The sequence below is a fragment of the Panthera leo genome, chromosome B3 (genome assembly GCF_018350215.1).
Source record: "Panthera leo isolate Ple1 chromosome B3, P.leo_Ple1_pat1.1, whole genome shotgun sequence".
Classification (NCBI taxonomy): domain Eukaryota; kingdom Metazoa; phylum Chordata; class Mammalia; order Carnivora; family Felidae; genus Panthera; species Panthera leo.
This window is the reverse complement of record NC_056684.1, coordinates 10026248-10049054: the sequence shown is the minus strand read 5'-3', so window position 1 is coordinate 10049054 and position 22807 is coordinate 10026248. Positions and strand designations below refer to the sequence as shown.

At 40.0% G+C, this 22807-nt stretch overlaps 1 protein-coding gene across 5 annotated transcripts in view; it reads right to left on the bottom strand.

Moving 5' to 3' along the window:
- The window catches only part of SV2B (synaptic vesicle glycoprotein 2B), a 215436-nt gene extending 194642 nt beyond the window's left edge, over nucleotides 1–20794 (bottom strand). For all 5 annotated transcript variants that reach the window (XR_006203348.1, XR_006203347.1, XR_006203349.1 and 2 more), the window contains exon 1: nucleotides 20655–20794. The gene's annotated coding sequence lies outside the window, so the exon portion shown is untranslated. The remainder of the gene's footprint in view (nucleotides 1–20654) is intronic.
- Between the last annotated feature and the right edge of the window lie 2013 nt (nucleotides 20795–22807).

The window sequence follows — 22807 nt, the reverse complement described above, 5'->3', positions numbered from 1 at the left end:
GTAGTATTGCCTGTTCTTGAACTACATGGGAATGGAATCATTCAGTGGGTATTTTTTGTGTATGGCTTCTTTTACTCCAACATAATGTCCGAGATTCCTCCATATCGTTATATATATTCATAGGACATCCTTTTTTATTGCCGTCTCGTGCTCCACTGCCTGAGTGTAACACAAGTTATGTATCCCTTCTGTGGAGGGTGGACATTTGTGTTGCTTCCAGTTTTTAGCTGTTATGAATAAAGCCACCACCAATAAAGTGTGTGACAGGTGTGTGCACTTTTCTGTTGGGTGTGTAACCAGGAGTAGAATTGCTAGGTCACAGGATAAGTCCATGCTTTGCTTTAGTAGATACCACCATACAGCTTTCCAAAGACGTTGCGCCAGTACAGTCCCACCTGCAGTATGAGAATGCCAGATGTTCCACTTCTTTGTCATAACGTGGCATTGTGTTTTTAATTTTAACCATATTCTCCCTAGTGTGTAGTGATACTTCAGTGTAGTTTTAATTTGCCTTTCCTTGTTGACTAATGATGTTGACCTTTTTAACGGCTTATTGTGGAGCACCTGGGTGGCTCAGTCGGTTAAGCCTCTGACTTCAGGTCAGGTCATGATCCCACTGTACATGGGTTCAAGCCCTGTGTCGGGCTCTGTGCTGACAACTCAGAGCCTGGAGCCTGCGTTGGATTCTGTCTCCCTCTCTCTCTGTCCCTCCCCTCCTTGTGCTCTGTCTCGCTCTCCCTCTCTCAAAAATGAATAAAAATTTTTAAAACGGCTCATTGGCCATTTGAATATCTTTTTGTGAAGTGCCATTTCAAGCCCTTTGACCAATATGTTGGTTTGTCTTTTCTTATTGATCTGTAGTCATTCTATTTACTTAATATGAGTCTTTGGTTAGATATGTGTAGTTTTAACATCTCCCAATTTGGGGCTTATGTTTTTATTTTCTTTATTTTGATGAAATACAATGTATCAGTTGTTTCTTTTATGATTAAAATATTAATCACATAATTTTGGAGGTCCTGTTTAAGAAATCCAATCTACCTCAGGGTCAGGCAACTATTATCTTTATGTTTCATTGTCAAATGACTTTTTGTTTTACCCTTCCTATTTTGGTCTCTGTTCTATTCATGTATGGAATGAAGCAAGTCAAAGTTTATTTTTTCTCCATAGAGACCCAGATGTTCCAGAAACATTATGGAAAAGACCATTTTTACCCTTTGGCTTATAATAAGTTTTGGGAAAGTCAAATAGTTGAAAATCCATGTATCACTTTTGACTTTCCCAAAACTTAACCACCAATAATGTACTGTTTACAAGAAGCCTTACCGATAACATAAATAGTTGATTGATACACATTTTGAATGTCCTATGTATTATATACCGTATTCTTACAATAAAGTAAGCTGGAGGGTGACTAAAAAATCGTAAGGAGGATAAAATACATTTACAATACTGTTTTGTATTTATCCAAAGAACTGCATATAAGTAGACCCATGCAGTTCAAACCTGTGCCCTTCAAAACCAACTGGATACGAAAACCCACAAGATATCGTTCTCATTACTCTTTTAAAAAGTCGGTATTTTTATATGTATATGACCACAGAGTTTCCAGTGCTACTGGTTTTCATTCCTTCCTGGAGTTCTGTGCATCTATTGGAGATCTTTTTACTTCAGTCTGAACAACTCTTTTTAGTATTTCTTGTAGTGAAGTTCTGCTAGAGACCAACTGTCTCGGTTTTTCTTGGCATAAAATGTCTTTATTTTACCTTTATTTTTGAACATTATTTTTCACTATGTATTGATTTTGTAGGTGAAAGTCTCTTTTTGTTTAATCATTTTAAAGATATCATTCATTGTCTTCCTGCTGCCACACTTTCAATTGAAAAGTCTGCTGTTAGTCTTGTTATCACTTCTTTGAAAGCAATCTCTTTTCACTTCTTTAATATTTTCTTTTAGAAGTTTAATTATCATGTTCCTATGGATTTTTTCTTTATATTTATCCTGATTGTAGTTCTCTGAACATCTCCGAACAAATTCTCAGCCTCTATCTTTTCAAATGTTGTTTCTGCCCTATTAACTCTCCTATGCTCTTACATCAAGACAGAGCACATACATATGTTCCGCATAATTAAACCATTTCGGTATCTTCCTACATTTCTATTACATTCTATTTTTTCTATTCCCTTTTTACCCTCTCTGTTCTTTAGCTTGAATATTTTCTATTGGCTTTTCTTTGAGTTCACTAAACGTGTTTTCCGCTGTGACCAATTTGCTGTTAAACACATCCAATGAGTTCTAACTCAAGTCTAAATATTACATTTTTCAATGTCCACTTGATTACTTTGCATAGGCTTTTTTGAAGTTTTATTTTTGTCCATTTCGTTCATCCTTTCCTCTATTTTCTTTGATGTATTTGTAATAACCTCTACTAACTTCAACATGTGGATAATTTAGTCTCCTTAATTATCTTTTCCTTTATATAAATTATTACTAACAATTTTCTTGCCTCTTCGCATGTATCCTGATTTTTTCATTGTATGTGAAGGAACCATTGAAAACTGAACTTGTTATTTTCCTCCAGAAATGGCTCACCATGCCTCTCTTAGGTAGACAAGATGAGGTGTCGATCACCTTGGTCTATTCAGGAATTAAGTTTCCAAAGAGCTGGATAGTAGCTTTACTTAGACTAATTTCACCCATTTTTATATGTCTCAAAGATGAAATCTGTCTTATGTTTGTTGTAGGACATCACTTCCAACGGAAATTTTTCTCAGAAGCACTGTGAGACTGCAAAATATTTCATCTGCCTCTCCAGGACCTGGCTTCATATACCCCCAACTCAGTGCTCAGCAAATATCTGACATTTGAACATTCTCTAGATTTCAAACCAGCATATCAAGCCATATGGTAGTCTAAATCTCTGCTGGTTTTTCCTCCCCTGGTATAGTCTCTCTGCCTATTTCTCATCCCATGATCAGACTCAGCAAATCTGCCTAAGGAAGAAAAAAGTAAACTCAGCTCACCTAGAAAGAGCACCTCTGTCTCTGGAAGTTCGTTTAGTCCTTTTTGCTTCCACCCTCCTCAGATATCTTTTAAAATATGATTTCTAATTTCTTTTCTAGTTGATCAAAAGATTAATGGCTTACCATTACTTATTAAATCTTACTGGAAGTAGGAACTGATTTGCTAACTCTTTAATCCTCCTGACATTTTTATGAGATAGTTACCATGTTCATTTTCAGCTGTGTAACTTGCCAAGGATCACATAATAGCAAATAAGGAAACCAGGAGATGGGCCTAAGCTCTCTCATTCCCAAACTAGGGCTGATGCTAGCCATGATGATATATTGCCTCCAATGGATGGGAATATCCTTTTCTAATAGGTGAAGAAATGCACATTCTGATTTCTGACTGAAAATCTGAAGAGAAGACCATTTTTTAAGCCTTCCTTTGGGATTTGTTTTGAGTCAGATATGTAAATTAATTACTTTAAATTCAAGGCACATCTCTTACCAAAAATTTTCTATAGAAACGAAATTACCTTTTTCTATCACTCAAGACCCAAGAGATAAATTTCACTTAATCAAAAGCCTTTTTTGTCTCTGTTTTCTTTAGGAAACATAAGGGACAACTGTCAAATTTTCCATGTCCTCCTCCCACAGAATACTACTGTTAATTGTGACAATTCCCTTCAATAATACAAATACATCATAGAGAACACCTTCATTTTATGTTTCTCATGTTTGGAATGTAAGTGACCTCCTAAACAGCTGGATTGGAACAACAAAGGTTAAGATTAATTAGAGCAAAAACTGGAAATCCACAATCAATTTGTATTTTGAAAAGAACCAAAGAATACCAGATGAAAGCCTAGAGGCCATCAGGCAGCTATTGGTTCATGGCTACAAAGGATAAGTCACAACATACGTTACGATGTGGAAACAAGCACATTCTCAAACAGTGTTCATTCACTCTTTGTGGGCCTTTGCCTAAGAATAATGTGATAATGATAAACTCCTTCTAGCTACAGTTTTAACCAGATAAAGGTTTAAGATGCAAAGAATCAGAATCTCTTCCACTCCCTGTCCTGGCAGGAAGGAACTTCAGATTTGACCATAATAAAATCCAGTTCATCAACTTACTAAACAGACTTAGGGTTGTTGGTTTTTAGGAAGGAGAGTCGCGTGAGAGTGCAGAAAAATAATAATAATAATAATAATAATAATAATAATATAATAATTAATTATTACATAAAGAAAGCAATGGTCTGCTTGAAAGCAGAATCATAAACCCAAATCTCGAAGAGGAAAAAAGAAACCCACAAAATCCCATGACAGGATTTTAAATATTCCTATTACCTTTTGCTGCTTGCCAATCAACCAAAGAAGGCCGTGATTTCCTTGCATTGGGATGTCTGCTAGACTCGTCGGTTCATTTCCTGGATTATCACTCTATAAATTCTGATGCTTCAATTATGCTACCATCAAATGATGTTAAAATTCCACTCTTTGTGTATTCACAAAAGGCCTTTAACTCTACCTGCCAGTATAACAATCAACTTAACAGCTATCTTTACATGTGTTTACCACTTAAAAGGTATTGAATGAAAATTTTTGCTAATCTTCATAAACACACTGCAAGTTATGCACATTATTTTTATTTTATAGATAAAAAACAAGCTTAGAGTGGTGAGGTGGTTTGCCTAAAGCCACACAAACAGGAAATGGTGGGGCTAAGAGTTAAATCATGAGATAGTTCAAAGCCTGGGCTGGTTCCATAAAATCGCCCTTCTTCCCTTGGAAGTCTTGGCTCCTCTTCACTTTGGTTCCATTCCAGCTGTCCTGTCTTATCCCTTGTCACTTCCAACCCCCCCACCCCCATTCTACCCAAATTGGTCCATCCCTTCAAATATTTGGTACTTACTTTCTCTTCTGCATCCTTGCACACATAAATTCCTCATAACAATTTTCAGTCCTCAGCCCTATAAAAAGCCAATTTCTCTTTCAAGTTCCTGCTGAGATTCTATCTCCTCCAATAAATCTGACGAAACCACCCTATTACCTCTGCCAGCTCTCCACAGCAATCTCTCCTTCCCGATATGTCTATGACATGTATTCTGTACTATTTGTTCATTCATTCATTCAAGAGAAGTATATTAACTTCAAACAATGGAGACACAGAGACGACTAGAAGTGAAATCCCGTAACAGATATATAAAGGTAAGATATGTTTCAAAATGCATGAACAGGGGTAGCTGGGTGGCTCAGTGGGTTGGTGTCTGAACCTTGATATCCACTCAGGTTGTGATCTGGTCGTGGGAATGAGCCCTGAGCCAGGATCTGCACTGGGCATGAAACCTGCTTGGGATTGTCTCTCTCTTTCTCTGCCCCTCCCCCACTCACACTTTCTCTCTTTCTCTCTCAAAAATAAACATTAAAAAATGTATTAAAATATACACCTATATGTACAACCGTATTAATAATAGCTGACATTATTGAGTACTTACTATTTACCAGGCACTATGCTAGGCCACGTACGTGTTCTAACTCAATCTTCAGAGCAACTCTCTGAAGTACTTTTTTATTTATGAGAGTACTGATACACAGTTCAAACAAGTTTTCCAAGGTCATAGAGCTAGGAGATTGAACGAATTAGCTTCAGAACCTGTGCTTTCAAAACCACTACCATATTTATGTTCAGATACATCACAGAGGAAACAAGCCTGCCTCATGGAAGACTTCACAAAAGAGGTGATGTTTTAACAGTCTTGAAGAAGGATGAGTTCTTCAGGGGGACCAGAAGATTGACACTGTAGTTGGTTCCCTAGCATCCAGTCCAGTCTTCTTAAGCAACTGTGAAGTTTGGAAAAGTATGGAGAAGATGGAACCCCATGAGTGGCCCATGACTGGTTAGTGAGGTCAGTAATTCCAGTATTTCCAGTGCTCTGGTCCATGACTCACTCAGAAACTCAAGCCTAATAGCATTTCTTTGCAACAGAAATTGGTTCAAGAAAGTCCACGAGATCACACTGAAGAGAAAACTACTCTTTCTCTTCTCCTGGACATGAAAAACGAAATAAGTAGCCCTGCTTGCTACTGGCAGTCATTTCACAACCATGAAGAGGACCAGCATTAACCTGATGGTCACGGTTTTCATCTGAGTTGCCCACTCCTCAGCCAGGATTTCACCTTCCACCTGCTTTTCACCTAACTCTCCACCATAGGAAGTCATCAGTTGTAATGGTAGTTCAGGCCGGGGCTTTGAACCACCCTCCTTTCCACCAACAACGGGGTCCTCGCCACCATCTGACTAGTGAGTGATCCGGTCACAGAATCCATCCTGAGTGAGCCTGAGGCAGGGGTTCGTAAGCACCTAGTCTACCCAGAGTGACCCCCGGGAACAAGACTGGGGAGACTCTGAGGAGCAAAACAAGGAGAAAAGGAAACTAAATACAAGGGCACATTACCAAACTAGTCACTACTGTTGATAGATGGACGCTTCTGCTACTGGGAAACTCTGAGGAATTCTATAGACTATAACTCAGAAATGTCACCACTGGATATGTGGAAGAGTGAAACATTTTTCTGCCAGTTTTCATCTCCCATTGGTCAAATGTTACCTTCTTCATACTTGCAGATTTGCACGTGCACCAGCGTCCAGCTGGCCCTTACGTTCGTTCCCACAAGAGCCGGGAAATGGGTATCGGAAAAGGCCTGGGGCAGAAAGTGAAAAACATGGCAGCTGAAGCAAGGTGCCGATACAGCTGTGCAGAGCTTACCCCTGCACGAATGGCTAGATCGGAGGTGGAATGAAGTATCTACACAATAGTACCAGATGTCACAGAGAGAAATAAAAAGCACTTGCAAGCCCAAGGTCATTATCCAGCTGCTAGAATTTGGCTACCTCTGTAGCTCCAGTTATGTGAGGACAATAACTTCCTTATTGTCGAAGCCACTTCATTCCTTTTAACCCTCTCCCCTTTCTTAAAAGGAGACTACTAGGGGAAACGTATACATATATCATGTGTGAACTGTGACACGGGACGTAGCTGGAGGAAGGCAGCCAGAAATACAGAATTTGTTTTCCTTGAGACAGAAGATTTGTTGCAAAGCCTTAATGGTACTGTGTTGTCCATGTTCAAAATTGCTATTTTTTATAAAAACTAAAGCATGTTGTCTTTTCTGTAATCTGAAGCTAAAATCCTGCCAACTTTTACAGAGGGCATTCCATACAGAAGAAATAATACGGACAAAAGAAGCAAAAAAAGTCATTAATCAGCTCAGTTTTTCATTCAATAAATTTAGGGTGCCTCTCATGTTCCAGTTGTTGTCACTGACGATACAACAGGGAAACACAGACAAAATTCCCCACTATCAAGGTGCTTACAGTCTGGTAAGGGAAACAGACAGTAAATAAATAAATAGGAAGGGGGGAAGGTAAGACGGACAGTTTTTTAAAAATTTTTTTAATGTTTTATTTTATTTTTGAGAGAGAGAGACAGAGCATGAGTGGTGGAGGGACAGAGAGAGAGAGAGAGACACACAGAATCCGAAGCAGGCTCCAGGCTCTGAGCTGTCAGCACAGAGTCTGACACGGGGCTCGAACTCACAAAATGCAAGATCATGACCTGAACCGAAGTCAGATGCTTAACCAACTGAACCACCCAGGCACCCCAAGACTGACATAGTTTTAAAGGCTCATTTGGCTTCTGTATTAAGGACAGACTGTAAGGGACAGGAGTGGAAGCAAGGAAACCAGTTTAGATGTCAAGGCAGTAATTTGGGCTAGAAATGATGGTGGCCGGACAAGAGTGGTGAGAGGTATCCATTCCCATCGCCTTTATTGGGCATGTCAGTAAAATCTTTGAGGAGGCAGATGGCTGAGAAGGAAAAATGAACTCCAGACGGACAGAGAAAGAAATAACATAGAAAAGGGCACTGGGTGAGTGTTAGAGAGGACATTTGATTGGGGGTGGGGATGGGGGGCAAGTATATGAAAGAGGCAGAGATTTAAAGAAATGTGGGTTATGAACTGAATCTACTTTAATGTTAAACAATAGGCATATGATTGATAATATTGGAATTATTTTTAACTACTTTAAGTCACTGGGTTGTGTTTCTTTAAATTTAACACCTTGCAAAGGCTGGACCCTGTGGGACCCAAAATATATCGGGTTGCACTGAATGAAATTTGTCCTGTTTAACACATTTTGAAAGTGATTTTAAAATATGTCTACTCCTTAGTTTATTTAAACCTTTCCCTCTGGAATACATTAAATACCGACTCCTGCAAAGAAAACTAGAAAGAAGGCATTTAGATATGAATCAAACTAGAACCAGGATCAAAGGGAGTCTCGTTAGATAGAATGTAGTTCAGAAATGAAGTTAACTAGGGCGCCTGGCTGGCTCAGTCGGTTAGGCATCCAACTTCAGCTCAGGTCATGATCTCATGGTTCGTGGGTTCAAGCCTCACGTCAGGCTCTGTGCTGACAGCTCAGAGCCTGGAGCCTGCTTTGGATTCTGTGTCTCCCTCTCTCTCTGCCCCTCTCAGGTCATTCTCTCTCTCTCTCTCTCTCAAAAATAAATAAACATTAAAAAAAAAAATTTAGTGAAGTTTACTAAGTCCAGACTCCTCGCATTAATCGTTTCATCATTCATATTTCCAAATATTTACACTTTCTTAAACAAGCCCCTTTTCTTTCCCTGAGAGAGATGCTTGGTTCTTAAGGAGCCCCAGGGTTTAGTAAAGGACAAGTGTATGAAGTAAAGTATGAATCACATTTGACCGTGAGGCCAAATCTTTGTGATTTGGTCGGTCTCCTTTCCACACTCAGTGGAACAGTAAAGCAGAGGAGCAGCTGGACGACCAGTTGAGCAGAGAGCACTGTATGGCCTCCTGGTTTAAAACACTGGAGGGGCACCTGGGTGGCTCAGCCAATTGAGCCTCCAACTCACAACTGAGCCTCACAGCCATCAGACTGAGCCAGGCATTGGACTCCATGCTGGGCGTGGAGTCTGCCTAAGATTCTCTCTTTCCCTCTGCCTCTTGCTCTCTCTCTCCGAAAAGAAAAAAGAAAAAAAAAAAAAAGGGACAACAAATTCTTCCTTTAAATATTTTTTTTAGTTTACTCATTTGAGAGACAGAGAGTGAGCAGGGGAGGGGCAGAGACAGAGGGAAAGAGAAAGAATCCCAAGCAGGCTCCATACTGGCAGTGCAGAGCCCAATGTGGGGCTCAAACTCACACACCGTGAGATCATGACCCGAGCTAAAACCAAGAGTTGGATGCTTAGCCAAATGAGCCACCCAGGTGCCCCAATAATTTCTTCCTTTAAAATGCAAGTATAGGGGCAGCTGGGTGGCTCAGTCAGTTGAGCACCTGACTCCTAGTTTTAGCTCAGGTCATGATCTCACAGTTCATGGGTTCGAGCCCCACTTCAGGTTCTACACTGGTAACTTGAAGCCTGCTTGGGATTCTCTGTCTCCCTCTCTCTCTCCCCCTCCCCTGATCACACACTTTGTTTCTCTATCAAAATAAATAAATAAACTTAATAAAATGAAATGAAAAGTATACAATGGAATATTACTCAGCAATCAAAAAGAATGAAATCTTGCAATTTGCAACAATGTGGATGGAACTAGAGTATATTATGCTAAGAGAAATAAATCAGTCAGAGAAAGACAAATATATGATTTCATCCAAATGTGGAATTAAAGAAATACAATGGATAAACATAGGGGAAAGGAAGGAAAAACAAGATAAAAACATAGAGGGAGGCAAACCATGAGAGACTCTTAAATTTTTTTTTCAATGGTTATTTATTTTTGAGAAAGAGACAGATAGAGTGTAAGTGGGGGAAGAAGAGAGAGGGAGGGAGACAGAATCGGAACAGGCTCCAGGCTCTGAGCTGTCAGCACAGAGCCCGACGCAGGGTGCAAACACAACCACGAATGAGATCATGATCTGGGCTGTAGCCAGACGCTTAACCTACTGAGCCACCCAGGCACCATGAAGAGACTCTTAAATACAGAGAAGAAACTGAGGGTTGCTGAAGGGGAGGTGGGTGGGGGGATGAGCTAAATGGAGATAGGTATTAAGGAGGGCACTCAGTGGGATGAGCACTGGGTGTTATACGAATCTACTCCTGAAGCCAATACTATACTGTATGTTAACTAACTTGAATTTAAGTAAGTAAATAAATAAATAAAATTCAAGTATACTCTGAGAGTATCTATAACACCTCTAGGCACTTATAACAATGCCCCAATTATCGAGGATGGTAGGCAATGGGGCACTGACAAAGACTATCAGGAAGAATCCTAAAAACTAAGGAAATCAGGGAACCGAAGCTCTGGTCCATCTCTGCCTAGTATCTAGATTTATAGCTTTATGAAAGGCACATCACTTCAACAAATGGCATTGGGAAAACTGGACAGCCACATGAAAAAGAATGAAGTGCAACTTTATACCATATTCAAAAATTAATTCAAAATAGAACAACGACCTAAATACTAGAGCTGAAATATAAAACTCTTAGAAGAACACGTAAGAGGAAATCTGCATGACATTGGATTTGGCATTGCTTTTTTATACGACACCAAAAGGACAGGAAACAAAAACAAAAATAGATAAATTGGACTCCATCAAAATTACAAGCTTTCGTGCATCAAAGAACATAATCAATGGAGTGAAAAGCAACCCACAGAATGGGAGAAAATATTTGCAAGTCCTATATTACAGAATGGGTAATATCAAAAATATATATATAGAACTCCTACAACTCAGCAACAAAAACCAACAACCTAATTTTAAAAATGGACAAAGAACTTGAATAGATCCTTCCCCAAAGAAAATATGCAAATGCCAACAAGCACATAAAAAGATGCTCAACATCACTCATCACTAAAGAAATGCAAATAAATACCACAATGGGATGCCACCTCACATTCATTACGATGGGGAAGGAAGGAAGGAAGGAAGGAAGGAAGGAAGGAAAGAAAAGAGGGAGGGAGGTGAGGGAAAAAAAGAAAAGAAAAGAAAAGGAAAGAAAAGAAAAGAAAAGAAAAGGACAGAAAGGAAAGGAAAGGAAAACAAGAGACAAGAAGTATTGACAAAGATGTAGAAAAATTAGAACCCTTACACCCTGTTGGTAGAACTGTAAAATGGTGCTGCTTCTATCGAAAACAGTTGTTCTTCAAAAAATAAAAAATAAGCCACCACTTGGGTGGCTCAGTCATTTGAGCATCAGACTCTTGATTTCGGCTCAGGTCATGATCCCAGGGTTGTGGGATACAGCCTTGTGTCGGGCTCTGCACTGAGCATGGACCCTGCTTGAGATTCTATCTCTCTCTCTCCCTCTGCCCCTCTCCTCCACTCTCATGCTCTCTCTCTGAAATGAAATGAAATGAAATGAAATGAAATGAAATAAATTAAAATTAAAAAAGAAACAGCATTAACATTTGATCCAGCAATTTGACCTATGGGCATATGCCCAAAAAGAAATGGAAGGAGGGACTTGAAGATATATTTTAAGACCCAAGTTATACCGGCATTATTTACAATAGCCAAGCAGTGAAAGCAGCCCAGTGTCCATCAATGGATGAGTGGATAAACAGAAGGTGATTTACACATACAATGGACTACCAGTCAGCCTTTAAAGAGAAGGAAATGATCTGTAGAGGCCAAGATGGCAGAAGAGCCTGGAAGTTGTTTTTGCATCTCTCGTCCCTGAAATGCAGCCAGATCAACACTAAACCATCCTGCACACCTAGAAACCTGATTTGAGGATTAACACAACAATCTGCACAACCTGAACCACAGAACTTGGCGGGTATGTGTTGCAGAGAGGTGAACTGGGGGAGAGAGAAGCTACGGAGGGCAGGGAGCTGTTTTTGCTTGTGGAGAGAGGATGGAGACGGCAGGTGGGGGTGGAAATACGGGAAAGCATCCCTCCCCTCAAGGCAGCTGGAGAGAAAAGAAAGAGTATTCAAGGGACTGAACAAAAAAATGGAGAAAGGAGAAAGGAGAGAGTTTAAATTCCATTAAGACTCTATGAACAGGGGGGGCAAAGAGTCTGAAACTCCACAGCTCATTAACTAGCAGAGCTCTGGTGGGAAGGGTGAATCCCCAGGAACGGAGAGCGAGGTCCTGAGGGTCCTTAGGCCACACAGGGAGAGGAGGTCCCCCTGCTGGGAGGCCCTTGGTAGAGGCTGTGTGACCATCCCACAGGCAACGGTCCCAGCAGACCCAGGAGAACAACCACATTCACTGGTGCTGGAACAAGGACATAAAATGGGAAACGTGGCACCACATGTGTGTTGTGATTTTCCATAATCCCTGAAAACGCTGCCGCTACACGATTGCATGAACTTTTTCTGGGGCGGGCTAGCACCCAGCCAGTCTCTGGGCATGGGCAGCAGCACGGTCCCCGTGCATGTTCCTGAGTGCGGCCGGCACCCGGCCAGTATTCAGTGAGACCCTCCCGCAGAGGGGCAGAGTGGGTCAAAGCCACGGTCCCTCAGAAGTGAGGGGTCGGGAAACACAGCCGCATCCCAGAGAAACTCAGGAGGGAGGCGCCGCCAGGCAACCTGATGGCTTGGTCACAGACGGTGTCAAAGCAGGCAGTGGCAGAAGCTGGAGACAGGACAGGTGTGCGACTGCTGGTGGGGAGAACAGAGTTGTGATACTAGAGTCTGGTAGCTGGGTGACACCTTTTTCACCACTCCCGTGCATGCTCATTAGCACCTACAAGCACCACAATTCACCCCAGTAAGCTAAGCAGCGCCATCTAGTGGAGAATGGAGCTGTTACACTAGGCCCCACCCAACTGGGCCAACCTCTTCAGGAACACAAATCTCTCTGCCTGCTTAGTTTCTGGACTCTAAAGGGCTTCATAGTTTGGCTTCTAGGGGAAATCGATGTAATTTGAATCGTATTTCAGTCTGTTCACTGGTCCATCTATTCCATTTTTTTCTTTTCCTTTTCTTTTCTTATTCTTGAATACAGAAAGAGAAAAAATTATTTTTATTTTCCATTTTTATTAAAAATACTTTTAATTTTTTTCTCTACAATATTTTTTATTTTTGTAAATTTTTCAAATTTTACTTCCATCATTCCAATTTATTCTATCTCACTGTATTCATTTTTTCAAATTTTTAAACGTTTTCCTTTTTTTTTCTTTTCTTATCTTTCCCTTTTTTCTCTAATCTATCAAGCTCCTTTCCACAACCAGACCAAAACACACCTAGGATCTAGCATCATTTACTTAATCTTTTGTGTTGTTTTTACTTTTTAATTTTAATTTTTTTACCTTATTAATTGCTTTTCTTCCCTCAAAATGATGGAACAAAGGAATTCACCCCAAAAGAAAGAACTGGAAGAAATGACAGCCAGGGACTTAATCAACACAAGATACAAGCAAGATGTCTGAACCAGAATTTAGAATCAAAATAATAAGAATACTAGCTAGGATAGAAAACAGATTAGAATCCCTTTCTCTGGAGATAAAAGAAGAAAAAGCTAGTCAGGATGAAATAAAAAATGCTATAATAAGCTGCAATCTTGAATGGATGCCACGGTGGCAAGGATGGATGAGGCAGAAAAATGAATCAGCAATATAGAAGACAAACTTATGGAGAATAATGGAGAAAAAAAAAGGGGAGACTAAGGCGAAAAAGCACGATTAAAGAATTAGAAATCAGTGACTCATTAAAAAGCAACAACATCAGAATCATAGGGGTCCCAGAAGAGGAAGAGAAAGAAAAAGGGGTAGAAGGGTTATGTGAGCATATCACAGCAGAATCCTAACCTGGGGAAAGACACAGACATCAAAATCCAGGAAGCACAGAGGACTCTCATTAGATTTAAAAAAAAAACCCACCATCAATAAGGCATATCACAGTCAAATTCACAAAATACTCAGGCAAGGAAAGAATCATGAAAGCAGCAAGGGAAAAAAAAGTCCCTAACCTACAAGGGAAGACAGACCAGGTTAGCAGCAGACCTATCCACAGAAACTTGGCAGGCCAGAAAGGAGTGGCAGGATATATTCAATGTGCTGAATCAGAAAAATATGTAGCCAAGAATTCTTTATCCAGCAAGGTTGTCATTCAAAATAGAAGGAGAGATAAAATGTTTTCCAGAAAACAAAAGTTAAAGGAGTTTGTGACCACTAAACCAGCCCTGCAAGAAATTTTAAGGGGGACTCTCTGAGGGGAGAAAACAACAACAACAACAACAACAAAAACCTAAAGCAAGAAAGACTAGAAAGGACCAGAGAACACCAGAAACTCCCAACTCTACAAGCAACATGATGGCAATAAATTCCTATCTTTCAGTACTCACTCTAAACTTCAGTGAACTAAATGCTCCAATCAAAAGTCATCGGATAACAGAATGGATAAGAAAACAAGATCCATCTATGTGCTATTTACAAGAGACCCACTTGAGACCTAAAGACACCTTCAGATTGAAAGTAAGGGGATGGAGAACCATCTATCATGCTAAAGGTCACCAAAAAAAAGCCAGAATAACCATATTTATATCAGACAATCTAGACTTCAAAATAAAGAGTGTAACAAGAGATGAAGAAGGGCATTATATCATAATTAAGGGGTCTTTCCACCAAGAAGACCTAACAATTGTAAACATTTATGCTCCAAATGTGAGAGCACCCAAATATATAAATCAATTAATTACAAACATAAAGAAATTCATTGATAATAATACCATATTAGTAGGGGACTTCAAAAACCTCACTTACAAAAATGGACAGATCATCTAAACAGAAAATCAACAAGGAAACAATGGCTTTAAATGACACACTGGACCAGATGGACTTAAAAGATATATTCAGAACATTTCATCTGAAAGCAGCAAATACACATTCTTCTCCAGTGCACATGGAACATTCTCCAGAATAGATTACATACTGGGACACAAATCAGCCTTCAACAGGTACAAAAAGATTGAGATCATACCGTGCATATTTTCAGACCACAATACTATGAAACTCGAAATCAACCACAAGAAAAAATGTGGAAAGATAAGAAATACTTGGAGACTAAAGACCATCCTACTAAAGAATGAATGGGCTAATCAAGAAGTTAAAGAGGAAATTAAAAAGTACATGGAAGCCAATGGAAATGATAACACCACAGCCCAAAACCTCTGGGATACAGCAAAGGTGGTCATAAGAGGAAAGTATATAGCAATCCAGGCCTTCCTAAAGAAGGAAGAGAGGTCTCAGATGCATAACCTAACCTTACACCTTAAAGAGCTGGAAAAAGAACAGCAAATAACACCCAAAACCAGCAGAAGACAGGAAATAATAAAGATTAGAGCAGAAATCAATGCTATTGGCAACAAAAAAACAAAACAAAACAAAAACAGAACAGATCAATGAAACCAGGAGCTGGTTCTTTGAAAGAATTAACAAAATTGATAAACGACTAGCCAGTTTGATCAAACAGAAAAAGAAAAGGACCCAAATAAATAATATCAAGAATGAAAGAGGAGATATCACAACCAACACAACAGAAATACAAACAATATAAGACAATATTATCAGCAATTATATGCCAATAAAATGGGCAATCTGGAAGAAATGGACAAATTCCTAGAAACATATACACTACCAAAACTGAAACAGGAAGAAATAGAAAATTTGAACACACCCATAACCAGTAAAGAAACCGAATTAGTAATAAAAAAATCTGCCACAAAAAAAAAAAAAAAAAAAAAATACAAGAGTTCAGGGCCAGATGGCTTTCCAGGGGAATTCTATCAAATACTTAACGAAGAGTTAACACATATTCTCTTGAATCTTGAAGCTGTTCCAGAAAACAGAAATAGAAGGAAAACTTCCAAATTCTTTCTATGAAGCCAGCATTACCTTGATTCCAAAACCAGACAAACACCCCAGTAAAAAGGAGACCTATAGACCAATTTCCCTGATGAACATGGATGCAAAAATCCTCAACAAGATATTAGCCAACCAGATCCAATAATACGTTAAAAAAATTATTCACCATGACCAAGTTGGATTTATACCTGGGATTCGGGGCTGGTTTAATATCCACAAAACAATCAATGTGATACATCACATAAATAAAAGAAAGGATAAGAACCACATGATCCTTTCAATCGATACAGAGAAAGCATTTGACAAAATACAGCATCCTTTCTTGATAAAAACCTTCAAGAAAGTAGGGATAGAAGGAGCATACCTTGAGATCATAAAAGCCATACATGAAACACCCAAAGCTAATATCACCCTCAGTGGAGAAAACCTGAGAGCTTTCCCCTAAGGTCAGGAACAAGACAGGGATGTCCACTCTCACCACTGTTATTCAGCATAGTATTGGAAGTCTTAGCCTCAGAAATTAGATAACACAAAGAAGAAAAGGCATCCAAATCGGCCATGAGGAGGTCAAACTTTCACTCTTCGCAGATGACATGATAATCTATATGGAAAACCCGAAAGATTCCACCAAGAAACTGCTAGAACTGATTCATGAATTCAGCAAAGTTTCAGTATATAAAATCAATGCACAGAAATTGGTTGCATTCCTATATACCAACAATGAAGCAACAGAAAGAGAAACCAAGGAATCGATCCCATTTACAATTGCACCAAAAACCATAAAATACCTAGGAATAAATCTCACCAAAGAGGTGAAAAATCTGCACACTGAAAACTATAGAAAGCTTATGAAAGAAATTGAAGACACAAAAAAATGGAAAAATATTCCATTCTCCTGGATAGGAAGAACAAATATTGTTAAAATGTCGATACTACCCAAAGCAATCTACATATCAAAATAACACCATCATTCTTCACAGAGCTAGAACAAATAATCCTAAAATTTGTATGGAAACAGTGAAGACCCTGAATAGCCAAAGCAATCTTGAAAAACAAAACCAAAGCTGGAGGCATCACAATCCCAGACTTCAAGCTGTATTACAAAGCTGTAATCATCAAGACAGTATGGTACTGGCACAAGAACAGACACTCAGATCAATGGAACAGAATAGAGAACCCAGAAATGGACCCACAAACATATGGCCAACTAATCTTTGACAAAGCAGGAAAGAATATCCAATCGAATAAAGACAGTCTCTTCAGCAAGTGGTGCTGGGAAAACTGGACAGTGACATGCAGAAGAATGAACCTGGACCACTTTCTTACACCATACACAAAAATAAACTCAAAATGGATGAAAGACCTCAATGTAAGACAGGAGAAAGTAGGCAAAAACCTTTTTGATCTTGGCCACAGCAACTTCTTACTCACCATGTCTCCAGAGGCAAGGGAAACAAAAGCAAAAATGAACTATCGGGACCTCATCAAAATAAAAAGCTTCTGCACAGCAAAGGAAACAATCAGCAAAACTAAAAGGCGAACCGACAGAATGGGAGAAGATATCTGCAAATGACATATCAGATAAAGGGTTAGTATCCAAATCTACAAAGAACTTATCAAACTCCACACCCAAAAAACAAATAACCCAGTGAAGAAATGGGCAAAAGACATGAATCGACACTTCTCCAAAGAAGACATCCAGATGGCCAACTGACACATGAAAAAATGCTCAACATGACTCATCATCAGGGAAATACAAATCAAAACCACAACAAGATATCACCTCACACCTGTCAGGATGGCTAACATTAACAACTCAGGCAACAACAGATGTTGGGGAGGGTGCGGAGAAAAAGGATCTCTTTTGCGCTGCTGGTGGGAATGCAAACTGGTGCAGCCACTGTGGAAAACAGTATGGAGGTTCCTCAGAAAATTAAAAATAGAACTACCCTACGACCCAGCAATTGCACTACTAGGTATTTATCCAAGGGATACAGGTGTGGTGTTTCAAAGGGGCACATGCACCCCAATGTTTATAGCAGCACTATCAATAATAACTAACATATGGAAAGAGCCCAAATGTCCATCGATGGATAAATGGATAAAGAAGATGTGGTATATACATACAATGGAATATTACTCAGCAATCAAAAAGAATGAAATCTTGCCATTTGCAACTACGTGATGGAACTAGAGGGTATTATGTTAAGTGAAATTAGTCAGTCAGAGAAAGACAAAAATCATATGACTTCACTCATATGAGGACTTGAAGAGACAAAACAGATGAACATAAGGGAAGAAAAAATAATATAAAAACAGGGAGGGAGATAAAACATAAGAGACTCTTAAATATGGAGAACAAACAGAGGGTTGCTGGAGGGGTCGTGGGAAGGGGGATGGGCTACATGGGTAAGAGGCACTAAGGAATCTACTCCTGAAATCATTGTGGCCCTATATGCTAACTAACTTGGATGTAAACTAAAAAATATATATAAATTATTTTTAAAAAAAGAAGGAAATGCTGACTCATGCTACAACACGGACGAACCTGAGGACATTACATTAAGTGAAATAAGCCAGTCCCCAAGGGACAAAGAGTATATGATTCTACTTATAGGAGGTACCTAGAGCAGTCACATTTGTAGAGACAGAAAGTAGGATGGTGGCTGCCAAGGGCTGGGGGAGGAGGATAGGAGTTGTCGAGTGAGTAGAATTTCGGTTTTGCAAAATATAGGGAGTTCTGGGGATGGATGGTAGAGATGGTCGCCCAACAACAGGAATGTACCAAATGGCACTGAACTACACACTTAAAAATGGAGAGTGTGATGCTAAGTGAAATAAGCCATACAGAGAAAGACAGATACCATATGGTTTCACTCTTATGTGGATCCTGAGAAACTTAACAGAAACCCATGGGGAGGGGAAGGAAAAAAAAAAAAAAAAAGAGGTTAGAGTGGGAGAGAGCCAAAGCGTAACAGACTGTTAAAAACTGAGAACAAACTGAGGGTTGATGGGGGTGGGAGGGAGGGGAGGGTGGGGGATGGGTATTGAGGAGGGCACCTTTTGGGATGAGCACTGGGTGTTGTATGGAAACCAATTGGACAATAAATTTCATATATTGGAAAAAAAAAAATGGTTTAGATGGTAAGGGCGCCAGGTGGCTCAGTCGGTTGAGCGTCTGACTCTGGATTTCGACTCAGGTCAAGACCTCACGGCTTGTGGGATGGAGCCCCACATCAGGTTCTGCACTGACAGCAAGGAGCCTACTTGGGATTCTCTCTCTCTCTCTCTCTCTCTCTGCTCCTTCCCCCCCACACACAAATAAATAAAAAGCATTCTTTAAATCTTTTTTAAAAAGTGGTCAAAATGGTAAATTTTATATACATAAAATATAGTTTACGACAATTTAAAAAATGTTTAAGATAATGAATAGAAAATGTTTTCACAGGGGCGCCTGGGTTGCTCAATCAGTTTAGCGTCTGCCTTCGACTCAGGTCATGATCTCATTGCTCATGAGTTCAAGCCCCGTGTGGGGCTCTGTACTGACAGCTCAGAGCCTGGAGCCTGCTTCAGATTCCGCGTTTCCCTCTCTGTCTGCCCCTCCCCCATTCTCTCTCTCTCTCTAATATAAATAAACATTAAAAAAAAAAAAGAAAATGCTTTCACAGTGTGTCATGTACAGAATATACTCCAACCATAATAAACTGCATACCTGTCATATCACTACGTTTTCTTGAGTGGAAGCCCAAGACAGTGCCAACATGTCACAAGTTCCTTTCTGGGAAAAAGCACTGTAATGGGATGATATCATCAGAAATTTTAGAAATGCCTGAGAAATCATTTAGTCCCATTCCCCAAAAGAAGACAAGTTACAATGCCTTGACAATTCTTAGAGTTCTTATTTCTAAAATGAGAGGTTTAGACAATTTAATTAAACCGTCTGCAAGTCCTTTCCTCTGTCACAGTTCTCTGTTCTGAGTCAATAGTGTGTCAACTGTATTCAGGTCCTCCAGGAGGAAGGCAGGCTAAGGGGTTTTGCTCTGGATGTTTCAGTACATATATACACACACACACCTTGCTTCAAGCAGAGACGCTCACTTTTCATATGCTGCAGTTATGTTCAATATTTACTTTCTTGAAAACATTTTTCTAATTTAAAAAAAATCAAAAGCTACATTTTTCAGGAAGCCAGCTAAGCGTCCTAAGTAGAGGTCAGCCTATGAGAAGCTGGGGTGTGGAACCAGGCACGGCACTGGATGGCTAATAAAAATTCAAGGTGCACTGATGTAGGAAAAAATAAGAACTGGATTGGCAGGAGGTACCAAGCTCCTCCTTAGTTATTATGCTCATTTTGGTCTCAAAGTCTTGTGTTCTTCTTGAAAAGAGAACAGAAATTCACAGGTATAATTTCTATGTAGAGCAGAACCCACCGTATGTCAATCACTGGGGAAGCCACATCTTACCGATCTGACTATGGTCAAAGAATCCTATCTTAGAAGGAATGGGACAAAGGTTAGCTTGTATAGGAGGCTCAGTTGGTTAAGCGTCCAACTTTGCTCAGGCCACGATCCCATGGTTCATGGGTTCTAGTCCCGCGTTGGGCTCTGTGCTGTCTGTCAGCTGGGAGCCTGGAGCCTGCTTGATTCTGTGTCTCCCTTGCTCTCTGCCCCTCCCCGACTCACAGTCTATCTCTGTCTCTCTCAAAAATAAATAAACATTACAAAAAATTAAAAAAAAAAGTTTTGTGACTTAAAAGAGGTAAATAAATTTCACTTATTTAAAAAATTCACTTACCTGGCTTCCTCAGCCTACTATTCACCTGGGTGAATTCTTGTCATTGTTAAAAACTCAGCTCATTTGTGGAGCGCCTGGGTGACTCAGTCGGTTGAGTGGCTGACTTCAGTTCAGGTCACGATCTTGCAGTCGGTGGGTTCAAGCCCCAAGTATGGCTCTGTGCTGACAGCTCAGAGCCTGAAGGCTGCTTCAGATTCTGTGTCTCCCTCTCTCTCTGCCCCACCCCTGCTCATGCTCTGTCTCTCTGAAAAATAAACAAAACATTAAAAATTAAAAAAAAAAAACTTAGCTCATTTGCAACGCTTAAGGAAGCCACCCAGAGTGGGTAAAATACCTTCTCCTCTCATCCCCAAACATTGTCATATATTTACACCACATATGCACATGTACCCCATGGCACTCGCCATTTTTTACTATCATTAACTATTATTTACTATCACCTTCTCCTGAGCTAGATATGCACTCCTCAAGCCAAAGTCTATGTTCTATTTATCTGTATCCTCAATCCAGACAGCAGGGCCAGAGTACTGAATATGCATTTTTTAACTGCACTAAAATAATTTTACATCAAGAGCCACAGACAATTGACCCTTTTTTCTCTAGCCAACTTTCCTTGATTCATGGGTGGGTTTTCTACCACGCTTCATCTTTTAGTTACACGCAGATGATTAAATGTTAACTCCTGTTAACAAGATTATTTAGTGATAGAGAAAAATACAAATGGAAATTAAGTTAAAAGTCTAATGGGCAATGGGCACTAAGGAGGGCACTTTTGGGGATGAGCACTGGGTGTCATAGTAAGAGATGAGTCAATGGTTCTCCTGCTGAAACCAAGACTACACTTTATGTCAACCAACTTGAATTTAAATAAATAAATAAATGAAATGAAATGAAATGAAATGAAATACCAGTTTTTAAAACAAGCTATAATGCCTAGGTGTTTAGAACTGGTCTTTATGAGTGTATATATTTACATTACATTTTAATAAAAGTGACTTAGGTCAAAAAAAAAAAAGTCTACATACAAAGCTGTGCAGACTTCAATCAACATTTGTGAAAACAGTTACACATATTATATATGAGTGTATGAATTATATGTATACAGACTGAATGTATATATGCACTTATATACGAAAATGCATCAAGATGGTTAGCAGTGTTCCTATGTCTACAGACGTTTTATAAAATATATTTCTGAGACTTCCAGTTTCCAGCCTGGCATCTAAGGAGCTCGGAAATCACCACTCTGTCCTAACATCAAATGAAAAACGAAGCATACTGGGGCACCTGGGTGGCTCAGTCGGTTAAGCGGCCGACTTCAGCTCAGGTCATGATCTCACGGTCCGTGGGTTCGGGCCCCGCGTCGGGCTCTGTGCTGACAGCTAAGAGCCTGGAGCCTGCTTCCCATTCCGTGTCTCCCTCTCTCTCCGCCCCTCCCCCGTTCATGCTCTGTCTCTCTCTGTCTCAAAAATAAATAAACGTTAAAAAAAAATTTTTTTTTTTAAAAAAGAAAAAAAAGAAAAACGAAGCATACTGAGAAATCCTTCTTGGATCCATCCAGGAAGTGAGGTCACGGGGCAAACCGCTACTCCCAAAGCTGGAGAGACCATCGGACAGATACAGAGACTCACAACTTACAGGAGCAGAAACCCGCAAGGGAAAACCTCTGCAGAAACCAGCGTCCAGGCAAGAAACCCTGAACTGGGATTGATGAATTTGCTGGAGGTTTAGCATGGAAAAGTCTACAAGATAAAAATCCCAGGGGACCCAGTCATGGGGTGGGGAAGATCCCCTCCCTGTTGTGAGTTTCACCTCCAGAGGCTGGACCACGTTCCCACAGTGAAGACTGGAGAAGTCCCCTCATGGCTTCTGGCAACGGGAGGGAGAAATGGGGCCATTCTGAAATATGCCAGACCATTCTGTTCTTCACTAGACCCATCGTCAAGAGAAACTATTTTGCCAGAGCCAGAGCCTCAGTGACCCTGAGGAAGGGAAATACCTAACTTCAGTCATCCTGCCCCACCTAAGCAAGGAAGAGGGAGACGGAGGGTCCCCTGTGAAGTTCACAGCCAATGGGTGCAGGCTTGCTAACAGACTGAGACTGCACGTAACCTGTACCTGACCACCACATTACGAAAAACCTCTTTACTGCT